The sequence below is a fragment of the Atractosteus spatula genome, chromosome 22 (assembly GCF_055471065.1).
Source record: "Atractosteus spatula isolate fAtrSpa1 chromosome 22, fAtrSpa1.hap1, whole genome shotgun sequence".
Taxonomy (NCBI): Eukaryota; Metazoa; Chordata; class Actinopteri; order Semionotiformes; family Lepisosteidae; genus Atractosteus; species Atractosteus spatula.
Genome location: NC_142727.1, coordinates 16,207,027 through 16,214,923, shown reverse-complemented (window position 1 = coordinate 16,214,923; position 7,897 = coordinate 16,207,027). Strand labels below are relative to the sequence as shown.

General features: G+C 43.2%; 1 long non-coding RNA gene across 1 annotated transcript; it reads right to left on the bottom strand.

The window, feature by feature from the left end:
- Positions 1-6,037: 6,037 nt before the first annotated feature.
- LOC148816895 (uncharacterized) lies at positions 6,038-7,285 on the bottom strand. The gene is made up of 3 exons (XR_016094640.1): positions 7,060-7,285; positions 6,854-6,904; positions 6,038-6,247 (listed from the first exon to the last, which is right to left on the bottom strand). It is a non-coding gene; the product is annotated as an uncharacterized LOC148816895 (long non-coding RNA).
- Between the last annotated feature and the right edge of the window lie 612 nt (positions 7,286-7,897).

Sequence of the window (7,897 nt, the reverse complement as noted above, 5' to 3'; positions counted from 1 at the left end):
TGAGCTTCAGAGATGCAATTAGTTACATATCATGGAGGACATAATGTGACCGATTAGCAAAACTTTCCTCTCTTTGCAGGATGTCAGCAGCATAGTCATCTCACTGTGAAATCAAGTCATTTTTTGGTTTTATTCAATGTCTTCTGCAGCTCTCTGTGCTTGCTTCTATCACCACTTGGTCCTGATTCTTTGTGGTGAAAAAAATGACTTTTTTGTTAAGCTCTGTGGTCTTATTTTCTGCTTAAATGTGACCCCCCCCCAACACACACACACTAAACTCCTCGCCAAGTTTTTCCAACCAATAATTTACTTTCAGTATGAAGGCTGTGGTTTCTCCTCACAAAGCATTAATCTGGGATAATGGATAATGAACATAACAGAAGTATTTTAAGAAACACAAAAGGAACGTTAATTATTTGATTCATTTATTTAATAAGGGAATTGTTTCATTTATGAAAGGGTCATGCTCGCCTATGATCTATACTTCCCATTTCCTTAAAATAATTTGTTTCATAAGACAGGCCATCCCAGTAGGTTTAATGTCATGAATAAAACATCATTTACAATATGGGAAAGAGTGAAGGCTGTCAGCAGCCTTCCTACAGAGGGAACACACCTAAACGATAAAGATTGGGACAACACAGTCCCCAGAGCGGCACTGAAGAAGAAAAATCTGTTTTTCTAAAGGAATACATGTGGAATACAGCCTGGTTAATCTCAGACATATTGTTTACCCTCAAGAATTTGAGAAATACGATTCAAAAGTTTACATACAGTAACTTTTACATAAAATGTATCCAACTCGCTTTCTCATTGCAAAATATAGAAACCTAAACAAGACACTGTATAATACTGTATATTTATTTGTTTTTGTTTTTTCTGTTCCCGTGCTGTGATCTTTTGGAAGAGGTTTTCTGATTCTATTCATATTAATACTGGGCAGGTTAATCTGCTAATAGTTATCAGGTAATGTCAACCAAGTATCCAGAAGGGTCTCCTGATATTCCTTCTGAGGTGGGCTGGCAGCAGCAGGTCCCAGCTCATGGAGCACAGACCACAGTCCTGCCCCTCTGACACAAGGACAGCAGCCTGGGTGGTGAAGGGAATGACTATACCGGGTTTTTTCAGCATTTCCGATGGAGAGAATTAATTTGAAGTCTGTTTGACAATTGGGGACGCCAGAGACACAAGTTCATCATTCTTGGATGGCATTAAACCTGAAAGTTAGTAAGCGTAAATGTATTCTTTTTATTCATATATAATATGATCTGGAGTGACATGGTGGTTAAAATTGCTGCTGTGCTGCTCTGGGTCCCGGGTTTGACTCCTTTGACTGCGGAGCTTGAGAGGGAGCAGGTGCAGTCGCTCGGTGAGACTGAGACTGAGAGGACTCAATGAGCTACTTCAGTGACAAACTGGGAGTGGAAGTCAATAGTAAAGTCACTCATAAACACGAGGCTCGTCACAACTGCCATTAGGAAGCAGTACAGTAGACCTGCTCTCTTCGTGAGGTTTTGGAGATGAAGGCGAATATACACGACTGTACTGTATGGGGAACCGATGGGCTCAGATTCACCTCCAGTTGAAATGAATGTTTCCTGTACTGTGCAGCACCTGCATCCAGCGATGAGGGTCAAATGCCAAACTCTGCTTTAAGGCATATGCAGTACATACCCGTAATTTACTGATCTAACCCGCCACCTCAAGCCAAGAAGATGTACAGACATTAAAAAAAACTCTTAGATGAAGGGCAGCGCATGCAACGCGTGACGCACATTCATACGTCTGTTGCTGTAGTCAATCTACACACGAAATAGCTGCATGTTATTTTACTCGTCTGAGGGATCTCCGGGTGAATCGATATCATTTATCAACCCGAATAAAAACCGCTAAAACACGATCCATCTTTAAACTCAAACCCGCGGCTGCTGTTCGGGTTTGTTTTGTGACTTAATTGCAACTGAGTATCGCAGTAGTAGCTGCGTACCCTTATCTAGTATATTTGACCATTAAATGCCGTTGCGAAATTAAAAACGAACATTAAGTTGTCGGGGATATTCAGTTACAGATAAACACGACACGGACAGCGTAATTACACATTAACGCAGTTACCCGATTAATTGAAACGCGCTGCTGATGCAGAGTCCCTGCAGTTCGCGCTGACCGCAAAGTCCAGCTCGTCTCCAACTTTGTTCTTTCGCTGCAATTGAGCTCAAAGCCAGAGCGGACCTCCGGCTCGCACCGTTGTAATGAGCCCGCACCTGCGTGCTGCCTGCGAGAGGCCGCCTGAGGGGACCCCGCGGGTCGGGTCGGTAATTTGTTAAAGAGGTGGTTGAGCTCTGAAGGGGAAGACAGGAGAGGAGAGACACCGGCGTCCAGTCTTGGACCGGGTCAGTGTCTCTTATGTTGGAGGTTAATGCATTAATGCACTTCTCTTAATTAAGCGTATTTTTTAACTTAAAAAGATAAAGATGAGAGGTATTTCGCTCTGTGGTCGCTAGGTGACGCCCGGGACAAGTGCTTAAACTGCTGTTTCAAAGCCTTTCGGTTTCGTTCCGCTGACTGGCTCTGGAGGAGCTGCAGAGCCGGTGTGATTCACGCCGATGAGTCTCACCTGTCCCACATACTCACGCTCTCGGGGTTTGTACCCAAAGAAAACCGCTTTATTGCAAAACAAGATACGTCTCATCAGCTGTTTTTTTAAAACTTTTTATTAAGGGTGGGGGTGGGGGGCAGAAAAGGCAGCACGCTTTTCAAGTCCTTCTCGCACCTGGGGAGCTGCATAATTGAACCTTAAAGGTTACACACGCTTCGAGACCGCCTTCTATAGCGCTCATCTCCCAAACGAGTTTTACGCGTTTGGTCACCCAGGTCTTGCCCTGAATTAGCCTCCTGCAGCTTAACTGTCCCTACAAACACAAAATGCACCTTCCCCTCTCGAACCTGTCGCCGCCGTTGTCCTTCTGGGCACGTATGCGCTTAGGTGTCCGCAAAACCCGTGAACCCGCTATTTAAAGGCAAAGACGCCCACCCAGTTGCTGGAAAAATATTCCAGGCAGCTAATTGAAGATTAATTTGGAAGATTAATTGAATAGTCATCGAGGTTCTATCAGGCCTGGCTTGGTGTGGCTTCAAATTACCTAAAAACGGCTAAAACGCGGAATTGGGTGATGAAGTTGGCCGTGTGCGCTTCGCACGCTTTGTAAACACAGCCTTTCAAAGGCACGGGTAACCCATGTGGTGGAAACTCCCACTCCGTACTCTGTCATTTAATCAGGGACATTAATTTACAACTAATTGAGCCGATGGTGAAGTAATTTATTGAAACTTTTTTTTCAAAAACGATTCAGATCACAAATAGTACACTGTTAGAAATGAGCGTTAACCCTGTGCCAGAAACGGGTTACGTAAGTCCCGTTTTTCTGGTTTGGATCAAGCAGTAAGAATGACTCTGCTAGTGCCTGATAGGGAGCCTCACCTGTGATTACTGTACATGACTATTTGACAGTGGTTGACTGTCAGTACCTCTCAAGGGTCTGAGGACTTGAATCAACTACTATTGATGGACGTTCTACACAGGAACACAACGTTTCGGCTGTGAAGCCTTCTTCAGGTGTAACCCAGCATTTTGACGACTTTTTAAATTGCTTCTCCACTGTGTAGGAGATCACAACGACAAACTCTGAGATACCTGTTACACTGTTTCCACGTCTTCAGTGCCAACCGTCTGATATTTGTAGAGGACATTTTCACCTCCTGTGCTCTTTGCACTTGGCTACTGTCATGCTTATCGGCACCCCTATTAACTTGTTAAGCCAAAGCTGTACCCTTTCTGTGGATGGTACTGTACCTGAGCTGCAGTCACAATTGAAAAAAGTGGGGGTGATATTTGATTCAGGCTTGACGTTTGACGTTTGAAATATTGCCAGACTTCGTTCTATGTTATCGCTTAACTGTTGCTGAAAAGCTGGTCAACGCATTTGTTTTCACCCGAACTGACCCAAAGTGATCATACAGTATTACTCCTGTCCTGGAGTCCCTGCACTGGCTTCCTGTCAAGTTTCGTGTCGGCTTCAATATCCTCATGCTCGCCTACAAGGCTCTGCATTGGCTCCTCAGTACCTGTCTGAGCTGCTTTTGTCATGCTCCCCACCTGATATCAGAGGCTCCTTCCCTAAACTCTTTCAAATCCGGGCTCAAAACATTTTTCTTTAGAAGGGTCTTTATTTACTGTAACCGGTGCTGTTCTACACCCCTTTGCTGCTACCACAGCTCATCATCTACTGTCTCCTCTCATTGTGTATATATTGTATTTTTTTTTCGTTCTGTAAAACGCTTCAAGAAGCCAGCTACTGTATATAAAATAAAGGCACTATATAAAATAAAGTTTATTATTCTAAAACATTTACATAAATTTCATTGTTCATGCAGTTAGAAAAAAAAACTTTTGAATCATCCGAGTCGTCTTGTATAGTCACACAACGTCACGTGTGATCAATGACATACAGCGTGCTGAGTCCCTACTGTAGATTTTAACACCCTATCTTACTGACTTATAATATCAAATTAAACGTGTTTGCTGTACTTTAAGCCAATGCGTATTGCAATGCGTATTGCGTATTGCGTATTGCAAGCTCTCTTGGCTTTAGGCTGAATAAGAGATGTACATGGCCGGTATTTTGTGTGGCCGGCCTGGTGGCTCCACGGGCTGAACCATCGGACACGTCTAAAGTTCAGAGAGCAGGTCGACTCCCGGAGAGTCGTGTGAGTTGCAGTCGAGCCCCGAGCCTCCCCGTCAGTTTGAGATCTAAGCCCCAGGTGTAGCTCTCATGCTGTCGGGGTGAGTTTGTGCAAGTGGCTGTTCTCTACCACGCTGGCCGTTTTGGGGGGCTCCATTTTCGGGGCCTTCCAAAACAGGGCAAAGTGGGGGTTTAAGACCTTTATAAATGCATAGATCGGAATTCAATTCGAAAAAGCAGCCCCTTATACCACTGTGACACCTTCAGGACAGGTGTGGCACTAGCAGTGAGAGAGAGGTGCAGTTCTAACTAGGAGCGACAGGGGTCTCTCTCCAGCACGTTTCTCTTGATACGATCAACCGGCCGCAAGCTAAACGAGTCTGGCGAGCAGTTTTGTAGGGGAATGTCACTGAATCGGGTTCTCTGAAAATCCTTAGCCGTTAAATACTAAATTTATGATTTGGTGAGTTCAAGTTTCTATTTATCTTCAGTAACGTCAGTGTTGAGCCCTTGTAGCCGAGTGCACAGCTGTCCTTCAGGAGCCGAACCCGCCCCCAGAGTGACCTTCACCAGCGGACACGCCCCGTCCACCTGTTCCACAGGTGCGTCCGGCGAGATGGCGGCGGGGCGAGGTTCTGCGGCGTTAGGTGCGTTTGCGTTTTATTTCTAATTTTCTTATTTTAAATGCAAAACAATCAAATTTCACTTTGAGGAAAGTTGGACGAAAATGTATTGTTGCAACTTTTGTTAATTGCATTCGTTCCTGTTTAATTTGTGTTTTAGGACGCCGAAATGAGTGTTCTGTTTGAGCGTGCTCTCCAAGTTCTGGAAGTCTGCATTCAGCGTTTAAGTCCACACCAGGAGACCTGCCTCTCTGCAGGGACCAAAGCCACCACCAACCTGCCTTCCTCTCCTGCCGGGAGTGAGTGGGCTTGGCTAGAGCTGCGGTCAATCAGCCAGCCCCCGCCTACCCCACTCCAATGAGGGGGGCTGGGCGAGGCTCGGCTTGATTGCTACCACACCCCGAAAAAGACCCCAGATACTAAGTTTTTTGGCAGGAAAATCTGGACACGCTTAAAAAGGGGGGAGCCTTTGACCTTTTCAAGTCAAAAAGCGATAGGGCGTCCCCTTGCGGCCACAAACTGTTAGCAAAATCTCTCCGCCAAAAAACTCACCAACATCGGGGTTTTTCGGGGTCAAGGGGGTACAGAACTCTGCACAAGAAATGAAAGAACAAAATCAAGGTTCAATCAACAATTTATTGAGCGAAAATTGCATAAAAAACAAAGCATCGCAATTCATCGGATACACAGGCTTCGAAGCAAAAATCAACATGCATTTCAATTACAAAGTGTCAAAGCACGGCTACATTAACCCCAAATACTGTTACAAGTCGACAGAGTAAGAAAACATTTGCAAGCAACTACATGTTAAAACAGAAACACACAGCACGTTACTGTTAATCCCAGTTATCAGTCGAGGCAGCGACCGGAATGAAGTTGCATTTCCTGTAAAACAACAGAAATCAGTATTAACTTTCGGTTACAAACAGTCTTGAAATGATCCCAGCTAGTTAAATCGAGCTTCTGTATTCACTTACACATTCAGAAGATTGACAAGAATAAAGTAACAGAAAATGCTCCTGTTCAAAGAGGGTATTGAAGCAGTTCCATTTAAAGATGACATATCAAAGGTAAATACCCAAAGCACAATACCTCTACCGTGTGCCGATCGCAGACTAACATTCTTTTTATGCTTTCCGTTTGGATTAGCATTCTTTTTCTGAAACAATTTAGTTAACACAAATCATTCATCCATATCTTTATAGGCTCCATTGTTTTAATTGTTGTGATGCAATTCGAAAGCCAAAACGGTTTCTGAATATTCTTTTAGACGCATAAAAAAACAGAAATTGATTGTAGTTGAGCAGAAAACGGTTTCTATAAACAGCAGGCCTACAATGTTGTCGGGTCAAAACCATTTCTGCCCGGGAGAAATCTAGTATCTCCCAGTCTGAGTCTTCTTTTGACACGGGTGCATCACATTTCCAACAATACTTCTCGGGAGATACTTCAATATGATACATATAAACGAATAAAAAGGTTTATACTTACATCGGTGATTCCAGTAGCTGAGCCAAGCATGTCCTGCCCGCAGACACCAAACTGGAAACGCAGGAACACAAGTATTTAGACGGTTATTTAAAGATAATCTAAACCAAGGTTTCTTAGTAGCAAACGGCATTTTCACTAGGGAAGATAGCGCAAAACATATTTTAATGAGATACTTGTAAAGAAATGAATAAAATGTTTATACTTACGTTTAAACTCCCAATATTTAGTGCGAATCATGTCCTTCCCCAAGACACTAAACTGAAAACACCAAAAAGTCAAATTTACAATGTAAAACCAATTAAAAGGTTAGTTGCAAGTGACAATTTTACCACGAATATAAGAGCATAATCATACAACATACTCTGGAAAATACCGAAAATCTTTACAAAGCTACATTTCAAAGTACTTTCCAAACGTAGGCTTGGAGAAATGCACATGCTTAATTTTGTGAACAAAGGTGCATTAAAAATGCTATAATAGCTCCCAATGAAAATACGCGTTTTACTCTTTTCTTATGTAAGGTTTATACTACATAATTACATGAAATTTGATCTACATTCAAATAAAGGAAAATAAAAATAATCATAAAAAACGCGCAACAAACTCACTCAGCTCCCCTCTCCAGCAGCACCTGGTGCACAGGTGCGCGGGGCGTGGCCTGCGAGAGATGTCATTTGAGTGGGTGTGGCCACAGACTGGCGGTGCAGGTCGCTTTTTGGAAACTTGTTAAAGAAATCGAGCCCCCATGAGTAACAAGTTTCAAAATATTTTTTTTCCCCATAGTCTACCGAGTAATCAGTTAGTGCGTTTATTCCTTATTAGTATCTGAAAGCCGCATGATGTGAAGGAAATAATGTAGAAATATGTAGGCGAGCTGTGGGCTCTAAAGTTCTTTGCAGGACACTTACTGTTCTATAACCTGATCTATCTTAATTCTGCACCAAGAAGTCAGATTTTTCATGTGTGAACGTTTATCATGCACTCAATTTACCACCTTTCTACTTCTAGTTTGTCATGCAGCTGATGTCAAGGTCAAATGAGAGG